This window comes from Macrobrachium nipponense, chromosome 37 (assembly GCF_015104395.2).
Source record: "Macrobrachium nipponense isolate FS-2020 chromosome 37, ASM1510439v2, whole genome shotgun sequence".
NCBI classification, from domain to species: Eukaryota; Metazoa; Arthropoda; class Malacostraca; order Decapoda; family Palaemonidae; genus Macrobrachium; species Macrobrachium nipponense.
In genome coordinates, this window is record NC_061097.1 from 36,627,172 (window position 1) to 36,644,243 (window position 17,072).

At 51.2% G+C, this 17,072-nt stretch overlaps 1 protein-coding gene across 2 annotated transcripts in view; it reads left to right on the forward strand.

Moving 5' to 3' along the window:
• LOC135209134 (uncharacterized) overlaps nt 1-17,072 on the forward strand; it is a 594,318-nt gene that overhangs the window by 554,356 nt on the left and 22,890 nt on the right. The window lies entirely within an intron of this gene.

Sequence of the window (17,072 nt, forward strand, 5' to 3'; positions counted from 1 at the left end):
GGCACGAACCTTTTATTTTGTATGATAAAATGCAATGAAAGTGGATTCGCAATGCAGTATTCTTTTAATTTTCATTTATTTATTTGCATAATTTAATTTGGATCAATTTCGCTCTTACCCGGGAATTGATCCTTACGATTATTTTCTGTGAAAGTGAAATCGCAAGTGCAGTATTCTGTTTCATTTTCATATATATTTTATGATAGCATCATATTATTTGGATCAAGTTTCCGTTCTTACCCGGGATTTGATCTTTTCCCCTTTAAGTTCTATGAAGTGAATCGCAAGGGCAGTATTCTGTTTCATTTTCATATTACTTTTCACTGCTGTGCGGGGGTAGGGGAAGCGAAGGTCTGCCAGGAAGTCGTCGGAAAGCTCTCCCGCGACTCCCTTGGTATCCGATTCTTCGTCTTCCTTCCTGCCCCCCGCTCAGCTTCTTCGTTGTATTTTGTATTTGGGGTCTTCCTTGCGTTCGGGGTGGGGCATGTCTCCCCCCCCCCCGTGCGTGAGGGAACCCCTCTTACTAATCTGTCTGTGCTACCGCAGGTGCTACATCCGTGGGAGACGACCTTGGACAGGTATGGACCACTGCGGCTGCAGGGCGTGCCTAGCATCCACGATCTGCTGCAGCGTCTAGCGAGGTCTGGGGCGGTGACCTTGGAGTGGTCTCCACTACAACCTTCACGGCCGCTTATGCTGCTTCCCCCGCTGGTCTACACTCCCCATGCTGTGTCGGTGACGCCGTCTGCCGCTTCTAGGGCCGGTCGCCGCCGTACCGAGGAGGGGTATGCCGCCGCCGCCTGTGTTTTCTTCGTGTTGCCTGCCCCAGACTTCCGCTGTTCCAGCAGCTCGCCCCTAGACCGGCCGCCAGTACCAGGTTCCCGCTGGCTGCCGATGATTCTACGAGGCGATGGCTGGGCCTGCCGTACCTGTCGCTGATGTGGTTCCCGCTACTGGCTTGGCTGTCCCTTCTGTGTTTACCGCTGCCGCTGAGCTGGTTGCTGTTCCTGTCGCTCCTGGTTCCTGCGCCTGTCCATGCTGGTCCTGCCCATGGTGTGTCTTCCCCAGTCCCAGGTCCTTCCGGACAGGTGCAGTCGGGCCGTGTTGCTTCGGCAATAGGCCCGACTCCGGCCTGGATGGAGGACCTGACGACTGTCCTGCGTGAGCTGACGAAGAAGAGGAAGGTGTCATCTTCGTCTTCGTCTGCTGCTGACCTCTTCCCCTTCGGACTTTCATAAAAAGGGCCCATAAGCCGAAGAAGAAGAAGGCTGCCTCTCCCCCCTAAGAAGTCTCCTTCGGGAACTTCTAAGGGCCCGTCCCACCTCGGTGGGACGGGGGGTCCTTCTGCTGGTCCTCCTGCTCCTTCGGGAGCAAGGCCCGTCTCCCCTTCCGTAAGGAAGAGATAGACGGGGACCAGAGGAGTATCGGTTAGCTCTGGTACTTCCTCGCCTGGTGTTAGCGGCGATGCCGCTACGCCAGGTTCCGGCTCGGTCCTCGGTCCGTTCGCGGGAGATCCCGAGTGTACGCTCTCCCTCGGGAGACCGTGCAGCCAAAGTTTCGGCGCCAGAGTTCGCTCGGCGCCAAGACCACGGCACGGAGCAGAAGGCTGGCGAGAACCGCTCAGGTGACTCTCGCCAGGCCAGCGGCCGCTCTCGCAGCGACCAGATGGTAACCGGGTTTTCCCCCTAAGAAGACTCCTTCGGGAACTTCGAAGGGCTCGTCACACTCCGGTGTGACGGGGGGGTTCTTCTGCTGGTCCTCCTGTTCCTTCGGGAACGGGGCCCGTCTCCCCTTCTGAGAAGAAGAAGAAGACGGGGACCAAGGGTATGCTGGCTACCGCTGGTACACCCTCGCCTGGTCTTGGCAGCTCTGCTGCTAAGCCCAGGTACCGGCGGCTCGGTTTCTCGTCCGCCGAGAAGTTCCGAGTGTACGGATCTCCTTCGGGTGACCGTGCAGCCAAGTTAAGACGCCTGAGTTCGCTCAGCGTCATGACCGAGGCACGGAGCAGAAGACTGTCGAGAGCCGCTCAGGTGACTCTCGCCAGGCCAGCGGCCGCTCTCGCAGCGACCAGCCGGTACCTCGGGTGGATGTGACGGTCTCTGACCGGCCACGGGTTGAGGCTGGGAAGAGGTCCCCCAGGTCCCCTCGACCGACGGTACCAGCCTCGGCTGGTACCAGCAGTTTGACGTGCCGCGAGGACGCTCACCGGTCTCACCGCGAAAGTGAGCTCTGCAGGTCACCTGACCGCCGCTCCCACAGGGACCGGGCGGATACGATGACCAGCAGCAGCTCGTCTGACGCACGGGACCGGGGTCGACGTGCTCAGTCGAGCCGCTCGCCACAGGTGAGCGGCACGGCCAGGCCTGCAGATCGATCCCCACCGCGGGTTGGTGATCGGCTGCAGCCCCCCACGTACGCTGGTCCTGCCAGCGAGCGGGGGGTGGGGGGGGGGGGGGAGCGTCAGGTCTGTCTCTCCACTACCTTCAACTTCCTCGGGCTACACCGGGAAGAGCGAGGTAGCTAGGAGTGATCGTGAGAGGTGCGCCGCTCACGATCCGTCACGACGCCGCACGTGCCACGTATGGTCTTAGGACCAACCAGGACGTACGCGCAAGTGATTGGAGGCGACCGTCAGGGGGGGGGAGGGGGTAGCGTCTATTCTGTCTCTCCGATACCTTCAACTTCCTCGGCATACGCCAGGAAGAGCGAGGTATATAGGAGTGATCGTGAGAGATGCGCCGCTCACGATCCCGTCACGACGCCGCACGTGCCAGGTATGGTCTTAGGACCAGCCAGGACGTACGCGCAAGTGATTGGAGGCAACAGTCAGGGATCTGTTGCTGGTCCTTCTTCTGAAGGAGGAGGGTCTTGGGAGCTGCTCTTGTTGGAGGGACTGGATGGTCCTACTCCTCAAGACGCTGTAACTTCCGAGATTCAGAGTAACTTTGCCCAGGTTATTGCACTGATTCGTCAGCACAACGACCTGGGGGAAGGATCGCCGCTCCCACCAGCAGAGCCCATGTCTCTGCTCGAGTCGTTTTGGGGCCCGAGAGGGAACCCAAACCGACGGTGGGTTTGCCGATTCTGTCTTGAACCAGAGTCTCTCGTCTCCGGACAAGAAGGCTCTCTCAGTTCTGGCCGGTCGATCAAGCTACTTCCACCTCCTCTACTGCGACAGCGGCGTTTCTACGTGTCTTCGGACACCGTATTTAAATACTCCTTCGGGTCCTCCTGAGAGGTTTCGACCTCGACGAGGACTGGAATGAGTCGGAGGACGGTATCGGCTCTCTCCTGTCAGGTGTCGATCAGCCCCACCCAGACGACGTTCACAGTGGCGGCAGACCCTTACCTACAGTGAGAGTTCGTAACCCTCCGCGGGAAAACGTTTTCTCCTGACGATACGTTTTCCCAGACTCTGAGAGGCCATCACCGCAAGGCGATGGCTGCTCCTTTTCTTCTCCAACTGCTAGTTCCACTGGGAAGGCGAGCGAGTATCCAATTCCTCCCCCATTCCCTCTCTCCTTACGGCTACGAGGGAAAGGGGAGGGATCCTACAGAGATTTCTCTGTAGGATTCCACGCTGGGGACTGCGCTACCGGGGGGACCTTCGGGTCCTACCTGACGTAAGCCCCGGTCGTTGAGGAGGGATCCTGCCCCATTCTCGATTTCTACGGGAATCGAGAGGACCACCAGCCGATATCGTTTGACGAATTCGGTGGGGGTTTCGCAGACTGCTTAGATTTCTACGGAATTTCTAGCGCATTCAGAGTGTTAGAGTTTCTTACGATCTCCAAACACTTAGGCGAGACCACGGTCCAAAGTGAGCGAGACGAGAATCCCCGATATGTTACACGATAATCGGGAACCTCGCCTATGCTCGAATTCCTGGAATTTCTAGCATTAGGAAGAAGACTGCTGCTGAAAGAAGACTATCTCACAATAGGCGACCAACCTGGAATAGAGAAGAACGGACGGGAATATCCAGTTTGGCTTGAACTATCGTCTTAGTATTCTGTTCACCATTGAAGCTTTCCTTCGAGGAAGACTTCTTCACTCTCTTGATAGAGACCGAAGGTGGTCGATCTCCAATCCTTATTTTGTTTTCTTGAAGGAAAGAATTTAGGATGGAGATCGTTGTTCAGAATCCTACAAATATACTACGTATATTAACCTCGCGACATGATTCTGCTAAGCAGTTGAATGGTCCGAGGGGTAGGCGCATATCCTGGTTATTCTACGGATTGCGACTTAGACGAAAAGTATTCTAATTGAACTGCAACTCGGGTTGCCTGCAACCTCCCAGGAGTTTCCAGTTTCAATTTTATATACTTATGGTGTTGTCACAACAACACCATTTAAGCTTTTATATTTACCGAAATTCGTTTCGCATAAATATAATTGCTCGAGCATATCTTTTTATGCTCGGTAGTTCTAGCCGAACGCATTCCTTCGTGGAAAGGATTACTTGGCAACTCAGGATGACGAGTCAGCGACAGCTACTGCGTATTGAATTGCCCGAGGCATTTCAGTACCAGCTGCCGCTTTGAGATGGACGGTTGGTTATGTCTTTCTCACCTGCTTTGATTGAATACCAACCGTATCTCTGCCCAACAATCACGGACTTAAGTCTCTGATTAACGGGGATTCTCGCATACATGAATGACCATCTACTGCTGTGACGCTAGTATTCATCGTCTTCGGTATTGCGAGAATTTTAAACAGAGATATCTATTCGACTCTCATCTTTCTGTTTACCGCACGGTAACAGAATTCTGTAATAGTCTCTTGCTGCATCGTATCTCGATAATGCGAATGATTTTTGCGGAATCTGAGTTTGTCCTCAAAATATCCTGTATTCGGAGGTGTGCAATTGTTCATTGTTCACCCCGGATTAGCAGATGTATTGAAAGACATCGCCTACTCCCACACCTGCCAGCTCTACTTCCAAACGTTCACCATGAGAAGCAGTTTCTTCAAGCGGCTTCTCCCCTGTGTTTCATTACTGAAGAACGCCCCGCTTTCATTGCACAACAGACAGCAATGAAATGGCGGTTAGCGTTTTCAGTCATTTGTAAGCACAGGTTTAGAATCTTGAGATTCCTTCTCTCGATTCAGCTGGAAGACGTAGGTTGCATTCATTGCCTACCTTCGTCTTCAACGTCACATAGTGTTGTTTCTCCTTAAGCTGAGATTCAACGTCTATGAGATTTTCTTGCCATCAGGGACCTCGGTCTTTTGAAGGCAATTGACTTTCGCCTTTTGAGCTTATGCATTAAGAGAATCATCGCCGCGCCGTCCGGCAATCGGTGAACTAACAAATATTTTATTTGTTTGGTCTCTCAGCATAACTCTTTAAAGGGCGAAGGTCACGTGACTTACCCGGATGCTTGGACAACTTGCCTCTACTGATTCCGAACCAGTCAGTCGGCAGCTGTCAGAGCGCCCGAGTCAGTTACGAACTATGCTGTGGCTTAGTTCGGTTGTTCCAGAGCAATCATTACTTCGTCTTAATAGCTTGTCAGTATGAGTACTGTACATAACCAAAGTCGAGAAGAGGGATAGGTCATACGACTATTCCCTTCTTTTCGTCTTAGGTAACTGCATGACTTCTCTTGAGAAGTCAAGCACAAAGGGATGGGGATTTGTGACGCTCGATTTCGTACCGATCTTCGTAGCGAAGACTCGAACCCTTCGGTAACTGACGATTGGTTCGAGTCCTTCACAATACCCTCCCTAATGGACTTCACCGCCTCCGATACGAAGGCTATGCTGCTTTGTCCTGTGAAGGCGCGACGGAGCTGTCTGAAGAAACTCGACACCCAGGATGAGTGTGGACGCCTCTTCATCATTCTCTCGCGTTCCGCAAGAACTTCTCCGTGGCGCAGGTAATGAAGGCAGGCGCCTGGTCCAACCGGACTGCATGCACCTCCTTCTACCTTCAGGATATTGCCCACAGTTCCTTGGATCTTTTTCCTTGGGAACCGTGGTGGTTGCTCAACACGTTGTGTAGTTAACCCAGGACCCTCGCAGGCTGAACAGCATCGAGTCCTGGTGTGACCGTAAGAATGGATGAGGAATGAGAGTGTGACTGGCTCCTCTTCCCATCTTTTTCTTCCCTCTACCTCTGGGTAGAGGGACACGGTCGTCACCCTGCTGGGTAAGGACGAGATGCAGGTGAGCTACTCAATAGAGCACCATCCTATCCCTTTCAGTAGGGATAGGAGTAAATATCCACCACTTCCTCCAACAAGGGGGAGGAAGTGGATGCCAATTTGAGACAACCCATCATTTTATGATTGTCTCTTGCAAACAGGAACAAGTTCTTGCTTGCTGGTACGAAGAGATACGCTTGCCTCTCTCTTAGTACTTGGCCCAGAGGTCTGACCATTGATCCTGCGGTGCACACCCCGATCAATCGGACAGAGGTTTGGATCCCTCCCTTGCTCTTACGACCAGGGAGGCACTCCAGGGTTGGACGAACACCAGTCTGTTCACCAAAAAGACTCAGATTCCTCCCACCAAGAAGTGAGTCTTCCTATTGTTAAAGGACCGAGGGTTTGTATTACGTATCGGAACAAATGACAATTTGTCGAAAATTGCATTTTTCCTAACTATACAAACCTGAGGTCCTTTACATATAGTCCCACCTCATGCCACCCCTCACTCTGCAACTTTTTGCATGGGCCTAAAGCAAAAGTGATTCTTCACCTCTCGGGCGCGCGGGCGCACGCACGATCGGACAAGCAGTTAACTACCGTTCTCCCCTTGTTCGAAGCTTACGACCGTCCCAGCTGCCGCTAGTTACCTTCCTATTGTTAAAGGACCTCAGGTTTGTATAGTTAGGAAAAATGCAATTTTCGACAAATTGTCATATTATACATGTATTTCATGAAGGAAAATGAAGACAGTTGTTTCGTAGCTATAATTTGTGTGACCAAAAAGGTAATACATATTTTCACTAATAATAAATGAAATTTTCATGGACTATGCAGGGATTTGTTTGAAGAATTGATGTACAAAATTCCAAGATTATTTTTGTTATTGTTAGGTGTTCGACGGAAGTGCTTGTCAACCCCAGAGACCTCATGAAATGTATAGATAAGTGGGCCCACTTGTATGCATTCATTTATTATGTAAATGAAATCTTAGGCAGATGTTTGTGATTTATTTCTTGCATTTGTTCACTAACCATAATTCACATATAAAAGTTGAAAGTGGCTTAAACTTTGTGTGTTACTGTGAAGATTTGCATGTGCACAGGATGGAGGAAATGGGAGAGTCCTCATTTCATGTTCGGCCTTTAAAGGGAAAATCAGAATTGAAAGCAAATATGATGCATGTGTGTGTGCACTAGTGTGAGATGATTGTGTCATTTAAGCTCTCTGTTTTGCTAATTTTGTACATGGAACTTACCCAGCAGATATATACTTAGCTATAGACTCCGTCGTCCCCGACAGAAATTCGAATTTCGCAGCACACGCTGCAGGTAGGTCAGGTGATCTACCGCCCCTGCCGCTGGGTGGCAGGAATAGGAACGATTACCTTTCTAGAACCAGATTTTCTCTGTCGCGGTAGTGTCAACATACGTTGTTGCTACCTCCTGACTTGATTTTCGTTTTTTCATCGCCATCGACCTTCTGGGCTGTCTTTTGCAGGGAAGTACTGGGTCTTTGGTTTGGCATACGCTTTTATTAACTTTTTAATGAATTTGGCTTCGAAATTTCGAAGAATATATTACGTGAAACTACCGAATTTTTCGGTAGACACTTATATTTTGCAATAAAGGAAATATTGATTTTTTTTTTTTTCACTAATACGTGTATAAGTGTTAGAACTTGATGAAGGAAATATAAGATCTAACTTCCTACTTTAGGAAGTCAGAAAGCATATAACTAGATACGCTTCCTTTAGAAGCTTTAAGAGCTCTCGTACTAACGAGCAGTTAGAGTATTGACAATTCTAGTAGTTGTTGCATCCTCATCACCTTCTTACTCCACAGAATCTACAAATTCATATGTGCAAATTTGAAGATAAATGGATGGAGCTCAAAAGGCGAGCTCTAAAAAGGTAAGAAGTGAATATAGTGTTCCCAGTGCAGTGGAGGGTGCGTCTGATCGGCTCCGTAGCGCTTCCAGGCCTAGACCTCTTCCAAACTCCCAGACCCAGTGGAGGAGGAAAGTCGACAGCCGCAGGAAGGTTAGGGAGAACCCCCACAAGTCAGGCGTCCCCTCGGCAGGTTCTGTAGAGCGTCCCAGACTGCCAAGGATAGCCATTGATAAGGCATCCTTAAAAAAGTGCGTCTCTTCATCTTACATCCGAAAAGACGAAGAATGTATGTTTGGAGCGATGATCTAGCGCGTTCTCTGAAAACTAAGAGAACACTGAGCAAGAGCCAGCCGCTGCCAGGAAGCCGCGTTCCAGCAAGCTAGCGTGAGCTACGTTCCTATAGCCAGCAGCGAGGCGCGTTCCAGCTAACAGACTAGCGCAAGCCGCGTTCCTACAACCAAACGCGAGCCGCGTTCTAGAAAATTTTTCTTGGCGCAAGGCGCCTTCAAAGAGACGAAGCGCCAGCCTGGCGCAAATTGCGCCAGAAAAACAGACGGGTAGAGCAAGGAGCCTTACAGTAGAGTGGCAATCAGAACGATCCTTCCATTGAACGTTTCCGGGCAAGAGGCTCTTTCTAAAAGGGGTCTAGTAGGCGCTCGGAACTGTCAGGGCGCACGGGACCTTCCACGCAAGCGGAACGTTCCAGGAGCGAGTCTCCTTTCTAGTGTGCGGAACATTCCAAGCGCGCGGAACATTCCAGGCGCTAGGTGCAAGGATCCAGGCGCCAGAATATCCTTTCTCTATCTGCCTCGGCAGGGAAAGAAGGTAGTAGAGTATCTGCTGTATGAGAATACGATACGGCAAATCATAAGCACATACCGTAGTTACTTCTTTGCTGAGCAACTCAATTACCAGTATCCTTCCAGGAATTTCCTAGGAAGGACTACGCTTAAAGGGATTGTTAAGACAACACCTACTTAGCTTCTAGATTTATCGAAGTCTTGTTTCGCTTAGATATGCATTATAAGAACTTCCTGAAGTTCGATAATAATTTTATAAGATTCCTTTATTAAATGGAGTAGCTGGCAACTCTGGAAGAGTAAGGCCAGTCGGCTATCGCTTAGACACCAACGCAGTATCATGTAGGTGTCGGTCATGAGTGGTCAGTAACATGTCTCTCTCCTGCGGGATGGAATGAATAACCGTGTCTCTCCCCTACAATCGTGGTTTTAGCCTCGGATTGAGGGGATAGTTAAGCAAACATAAATAAAATATTGTCTGCCTTTTGCTAAGAAGCTTTCAATAAGAAAGATATTACAACATTTCAATGCTGTTTACCGTAGGTAACATTTGTTCCGATACGTAATACAAACCCTCGGTCCTTTAACAATAGGAAGGTAACTAGCGGCAGCTGGGACGGTCGTAAGCTTCGAACAAGGGGAGAACGGTAGTTAACTGCTTGTCCGATCGTGCGCGCGCCCGAGAGGTGAAGAATCACTTTTGCTTTCGGCCGCGGGTGTGAAGGACGTGTTCGTCATCGCTCTCTGCCCGCTTCATCGTCGTATGCTTTGTTTATATTGTGTTTTCTACTAATGGTTTGGTTTGACTTGAAAATGAAACTGTAAGTACACTGTTTTCATTTTCATTACTTAATTATGAATCAACATGGAGCTATCGCCGTAGAGACGGCGATTTCCGCTCTTTTCATGAATTGAACCCTTGAATTATGTCTCGGTGCCGAGGGCGGGCGACACTCGCGCCGAGTCATGTATTTTGGGCGAAAGTGTGTAATTGAAAGATGTAAGTACTCTTTTCATTATATTTTTGCCCTGTGCGTTCGTTGCCGAGAGCTTGATTGCGCTCGGCAAGAGCCTCTTATTTTGTATGAATAGAATGCAATGAAAGTGGATTCGCAATGCAGTTTTCTTTTCATTTTCATTTATTAATTGCATCAAATTTAATTTTGGATCAATTTCCGCTCTTACCCGGGAATTAATCCTTACGATTTATTGCTGTGAAAGTGAAAATAGCAAGTGCAGTATTGTTCATTTTCATATATATTTATGATAGCATCATATTATTATGGATCAAGTTTCCGCTCTTACCGGGAATTGATTTTTCCCTCTTTAAGTTCTATGAAGTGAATCGCAAGTGCAGTATTCTGTTTAATTTTCATATTACTTTTCACTGCTGTGCGGGGGTAGGGGAAGCGAAGGTCTGCCAGGAAGTCGTCGGAAAGCTCTCCCCGTGACTCCCTTGGTATCCGATTCTTCGTCTTCTTTCCTGCCCCCCCACCGCTCAGCTTCCTCGTATTTTGTTTTTGGGGGTCTTCCTTCCGTTCGGGGTGGGGCATGTCTCCCCCCCCCCGTGCGTGAGGGACCCCTCTTACTAATCTGTCTGTGTTACCGCAGGTGCTACAGCCGTGGGAGACGACCTTGGACAGGTATGGACCACTGCGGCTGCAGGGCGTGCCTAGCATCCACGATCCGCTGCAGAGTCTAGCGAGGTCTGGGGCGGTGACCTTGGAGTGGTCTCCACTACAACCTTCACGGCCGCTTATGCTGTTCTTCCCCCCGCTGGTCTACACTCCCCATGCTGTGTCGGTGACGCCGTCTGCCGCTTCTAGGGCCGGTCGCCGCCGTACCGAGGAGGGTATGCCGCCGCCGCCGTGTTTTCTTCGTGTTGCCTGCCCCAGACTTCCGCTGTTCCAGCAGCTTCGCCCTCCTGGACCGGCCGCCAGTACCAGGCTGGCTGCCGATGATTCTACGAGGCGATGGCTGGGCCTGCCGTACCTGTCGCTGATGTGGTTCCCGCTACTGGCTTGGCTGTCCCTTCTGTGTTTACCGCTGCCGCTGTTCCTCCGCCGCTCCTGAGCTGGTTGCTGTTCCTGTCGCTCCTGGTTCCTGCGCCTGTCCATGCTGGTCCTGCCCATGGTGTGTCTTCCCCAGTCCCAGGTCCTTCCGGACAGGGTGCAGCTCGGGCCGTGGTTGCTTCGGCAATAGGCCCTGAGCTCCGGCCCTGGATGGTAGGACCTGACGACTGTCCTGCGTGAGCTGACGAAGAAGAGGAAGGTTGTCATCTTCGTCTTCGTCTGTTGCTGCCTCTTCCCCTTCGGCTTCTAAGGCCCATAAGCCGAAGAAGAAGAAGGCTGCCTCCCCCCCTAAGAGTCTCCTTCGGGAACTTCTAAGGGCCCGTTCCCCACCTCGGTGGGACGGGGGGTCCTTCTGCTGGTCCTCCTGCTCCTTCGGGAGCGGGCCCGTCTCCCCTTCCGTAAGGAAGAGATAGACGGGGACCAGAGGAGTATCGGTTAGCTCTGGTACTTCCTCGCCTGGTGCTAGCTGGCGATGCCGCTACGCCAGGTTCCGGCTCGGTCTCTCGTTCGCGGAGATCCCGAGTGTACGCTCTCCCTCGGGAGACCGTGCAGCCAAAGTTTCGGCGCCAGAGTTCGCTCGGCGCCAAGACCACGGCACGGAGCAGAAGGCTTGGCGAGAACCGCTCAGGTGACTCTCGCCATGCCAGCGGCCGCTCTCCGCAGCGACCAGCTGGTAACCGGGTTTTGTTATTCCCCCTAAGAAGACTCCTTCGGGAACTTCGAAGGGCTCGTCACATTCTGGTGTGACGGGGGGGTTCTTCTGCTGGTCATCCTGTTCCTTCGGGAACGGGGCCCGTCTCCCCTTCTGAGAAGAAGAAGAAGACGGGGACCAAGGGTGTGCTGGCTACCGCTGTACCCCTCGCCTGGTCTTGGCAGCTCTGCTGCTAAGCCAGGTACCGGCTCGGTTTCTCGTCCGCGAGAAGTTCCGAGTGTACGATCTCCTTCGGGTGACCGTGCAGCCAAAGTTAAGACGCCTGAGTTCGCTCAGCGTCATGACCGAGGCACGGAGCAGAAGACTGTCGAGAGCCGCTCAGGTGACTCTCGCCAGGCCAGCGGCCGCTCTCGCAGCGACCAGCCGGTACCTCGGGTGGACGTGACGGTCTCTGACCGGCCACGGGTTGAGGCTGGGAAGAGGTCCCCCAGGTCCCCTCGACCGACGGTACCAGCCTCGGCTGGTACCAGCGGTTGACGTGCCGCGAGGACGCTCACCCGGGCTCTCACGGCGAAAGCGAGCTCTGCAGGTCACCTGACCGCCGCTCCCACAGGGACCGGGCGGATACGGTGACCAGCAGCAGCTCGTCTGACGCACGGGACCGGGGTCGACGTGCTCAGTCGAGCCGCTCGCCACAGGTGAGCGGCACGGCCAGGCCTGCAGATCGATCCCCACCGCGGGTTGGTGATCGGCTGCAGCCCCCCACGTACGCTGGTCCTGCCAGCGAGCGGGGGGGGAGCGTCAGGTCCCTGTCTCTCCACTACCCTCAACTTCCTCGGGCTACACCGGGAAGAGCGAGGTAGCTAGGAGTGATCGTGAGAGGTGCGCCGCTCACGATCCCGTCACGACGCCGCACGTGCCACGTATGGTCTTAGGACCAACCAGGACGTACGCGCAAGTGATTGGAGGTGACCGTCAGGGGGAGAGGGGGTAGCGTCAGTTCTTGTCTCTCCGATACCTTCAACTTCCTCGGCATACGCCAGGAAGAGCGAGGTATATAGGAGTGATCGTGAGAGATGCGCCGCTCACGATCCCGTCACGACGCCGCACGTGCAGGTTGGTCTTAGGACCAACCAGGACGTACGCGCAAGTGATTGGAGGCAACCGTCAGGGATCTGTTGCTGGTCCTTCTTCTGAAGGAGGAGGGTCCTGGGAGCTGCTCTTGTTGGAGGGACTGGACGGTCCTACTCCTCAAGACGCTGTAACTTCCGAGATTCAGAGTAACTTTACCCAGGTTATTGCACTGATTCGTCAGCACAACGACCGGGGGGAAGGATCGCCGCTCCCACCAGCAGAGCCCAGGTCTCTGCTCGAGTCGTTTTGGGGCCCGAGAGGGAACCCAAACCGACGGTGGGTATGCCGCGATCGCAGCTTGCCGATTCTGTCTTGAACCAGAGTCTCTCGTCTCCGGACAAGAAGGCTCTCTCAGTTCTGGCCGGTCGATCAAGCTACTTCCACCTCCTCTACTGCGACAGCGGCGTTTCTACGTGTCTTCGGACACCGTATTTAAATACTCCTTCGGTCCTCCTGAGAGGTTTCGACCTCGACGAGGACTGGAATGAGTCGGAGGACGGTATCGGCTCTCTCCTGTCAGGTGTCGATCAGCCCCACCAGACACGTTCACAGTGGCGGCAGACCCTTACCTACAGTGAGAGTTCGTAACCCTCCTCGGGGGAAAACGTTTTCTCCTGACGATACGTTTTCCCAGACTCTGAGAGGCCATCGCCGCAAGGCGATGGCTGCTCCTACTCTTCTCCAACTGCTAGTTCCACTGGGAAGGCGAGCGAGTATCCAATTCCTCCCCCATTCCCTCTCTCCTTACGGCTACGAGGGAAAGGGGAAGGATCCTACAGAGATTTCTCTGTAGGATCCCACGTTGGGGACTGCGCTACCAGGGGGGACCTTCGGGTCCTACCTGACGTAAGCCCCGGTCGTTGAGGAGGGATCCTGCCCCATTCTCGATTTCTACGGGAATCGAGAGGACCACCAGCCGATATCGTTTGACGAATTCGGTGGGGGTTTCGCAGACTGCTTAGAATTCTACGGAATTTCTAGCGCATTCAGAGTGTTAGAGTTCTTACGATCTCCAAACACTTAGGCGGAGACCACGGTCCAAAGTGAGCGAGACGAGAATCCCCGATATGTTACACGATAATCGGGAACCTCGCCTATGCTCGAATTCCTGGAATTTCTAGCATTAGGAAGAAGACTGCTGCTGAAAGAAGACTATCTCACAGTAGGCGACCAACCTGGAACTAGAGAAGAACGGACGGGAAATATCCAGTTTGGCTGGAACTATCGTCTTAGTATTCTGTTCACCATTGAAGCTTTCCTTCGAGGAAGACTTCTCCTTCACTCTTTAATAGAGAACGAAGGTGGTCGATCTCCAATCCTTATTTTGTTTTCTTGAAGGAAAGAATTTAGGATGGAGATCGTTGTTCAGAATCCTACAAATATACTACGTATATTAACCTCGCGACATGATTCTGCTAAGCAGTTGAATGGTCCGAGGGGTAGGCGCATATCCTGGATTATTCTACGGATTGCGACTTAGACGAAAAGTATTCTAATTGAACTGCAACCCGGGTTGCCTGCAACCTCCCAGGAGTTTCCAGTTTCAATTTTATATACTTATGGTGTTGTCACAACAACACCATTTAAGCTTTTATATTTACCGAAATTCGTTTCGCTTAAATATAATTGCTCAAGCCTATATTTTTATTGCTCGGTGGTTCTAGCCGAACGCATTCCTTCGTGGAAAGGATTACTTGGCAAACTCCAGGATGACGAGTCAGCGACAGCTACTGCGTATTGAATTGCCCGAGGCATTTCAGTATCAGCTGCCGCTTTGAGGTAGACGGTTGTTTATGTCTTTCTCACCTGCTTTGATTGAATAACAACCGTATCTCTGCCCAACAATCACAGACTTAAGTCTCTGATTAACGGGGATTCTCGCATACATGAATGACCATCTACTGCTGAGAAACGCTAGTATTCATCGTCTTCGGTATTGCGAGAATTTTAAACAGAGATATCTATTCGACTCATCTTTCTGTTTACCGCACGGTAACAGAATTCTGTAATAGTCTCTTGCTGCATCGTATCCCGATAATGCGAATGATTTTTGCGGAATCTGAGTTTGTCCTCAAAATATCTTGTATTCGGAGGTGTACAATTGTTCATTGTTCACCCCGGATTAGCAGATGTATTGAAAGACATCGCCTACTCCCACACCTGCCAGCTCTACTTCCAAACGTTCAGCCCATGAGAAGCAGTTCTTCAAGCGGCTCTCCCCTGTGTTTCATTACTGAAGAACGCCCCGCTTTCATTGCACAACGGACAGCAATGAAATGGCGGTTAGCGTTTTCAGTCATTTGTAAGCACAGGTTTAGAATCTTGAGATTCCTTCTCTCGATTCAGCTGGAAGACGTAGGTTGCATTCATTGCCTACCTTCGTCTTCAACGTCACATAGTGTTGTTTCTCCTTAAGCTGAGATTCAACGTCTATGAGATTTTCTTGCCATCAGGGACCTCGGTCTTTTGAAGGCAATTGACTTTCGCCTTTTGAGCTTATGCATTAAGAGAATCATCGCCGCGCCGTCCGGCATCGGTGACTAACAAATATTTTATTTGTTTGGTCTCTCAGCATAACTCTTTAAAGGGCGAAGGTCACGTGACTTACCCGGATGCTTGGACAACTTGCCTCTACTGATTCCGAACCAGTCAGTCGGCAGCTGTCAGAGCGCCCGAGTCAGTTACGAACTATGCTGTGGACTTAGTTCGGTTGTTCCAGAGCAATCATTACTTCGTCTAATAGCTTGTCAGTATGAGTACTGTAACATAACCAAAGTCGAGAAGAGGGATAGGTCATACGACTATTCCCTTCTTTTCGTCTTAGGTAACTGCATGACTTCTCTTGAGAAGTCAAGCACAAGGGATGGGGATTTGTGACGCTCGATTTCGTACCGATCTTCGTAGCGAAGACTCAGAACCCTTCGGTAACTGACGATTGGTTCGAGTCCTTCACAATACCCTCCCTAAGGGACGTCACCGCCTCCGATACGAAGGCTATGCTGCTTTGTCCTGTGAAGGTGCGACGGAGCTGTCTGAAGAACTCGACACCCAGGATGAGTGTGGACGCCTCTTCATCATTCTCTCGCGTTCCGCAAGAACTTCTCCGTGGCGCAGGTAATGAAGGCAGGCGCCTGGTCCAACCGGACCGCATGCACCTCCTTCTACCTTCAGGATATTGCCCACAGTTCCTTGGATCTTTTTCCTTGGGAACCGTGGTGGTTGCTCAACACGTTGTGTAGTTAACCCAGACCCTCGCAGGCTGAACAGCATCGAGTCCTGGTGTGACCGTAAGAATGGATGAGGAATGAGAGTGTGACTGGCTCCTCTTCCCATCTTTTTCTTCCCTCTACCTTTGGGTAGAGGGACACGGTCGTCACCCTGCTGGGTAAGGACGAGATGCAGGTGAGCTACTCAATAGAGCACCATCCTATCCCTTTCAGTAGGGATAGGAGTAAATATCACCACTTCCTCCAAGAAGGGGGAGGAAGTGGATGCCAAATTGAGACAAACCCATCATTTTATGATTGTCTCTTGCAAACAGGAACAAGTTCTTGCTTGCTGGTACGAAGAGATACGCTTGCCTCTCTCTTAGTACTTGGCCCAGAGGTCTGACCATTGATCCTGCGGTACACACCCCGATCAATCGGACAGAGGTTTGGATCCCTCCCTTGCTCTTACGACCAGGGAGGCACTCCAGGGTTGGACGAACACCAGTCTGTTCACCAAAAAGACTCAGATTCCTCCCACCAAGAAGTGAGTCTTCCTATTGTTAAAGGACCGAGGGTTTGTATTACGTATCGGAACAAATGACAATTTGTCGAAAATTGCATTTTTCCTAACTATACAAACCTGAGGTCCTTTACATATAGTCCCACCTCATGCCACCCCTCACTCTGCAACTTTTTGCATGGGCCTAAAGCAAAAGTGATTCTTCACCTCTCGGGCGCGCGCACGATCGGACAAGCAGTTAACTACCGTTCTCCCCTTGTTCGAAGCTTACGACCGTCCCAGCTGCCGCTAGTTACCTTCCTATTGTTAAAGGACCTCAGGTTTGTATAGTTAGGAAAAATGCAATTTTCGACAAATTGTCATTTTTAAAGGATTCTAACGCAGCGGAACTCTATATTGTATAATGCTCTCATGCTTACGAAAGCATGGCTTATTAGAGTACATGCTTAGTGAGAAGATGAATGTAGTAGAGAATTCACTTTAAGACTACGGTATGGTCAAGTCTTATGCACATACCGAGGTTAACTACAGAATTCCTAGTATCCTTACAAAGGTTTCCTAGATTAATGCTGTTTACCACAATGTGACAGTATTATAAAGGATTCTAATACGGCAGCGCGCGATGTATATAATTCTCTC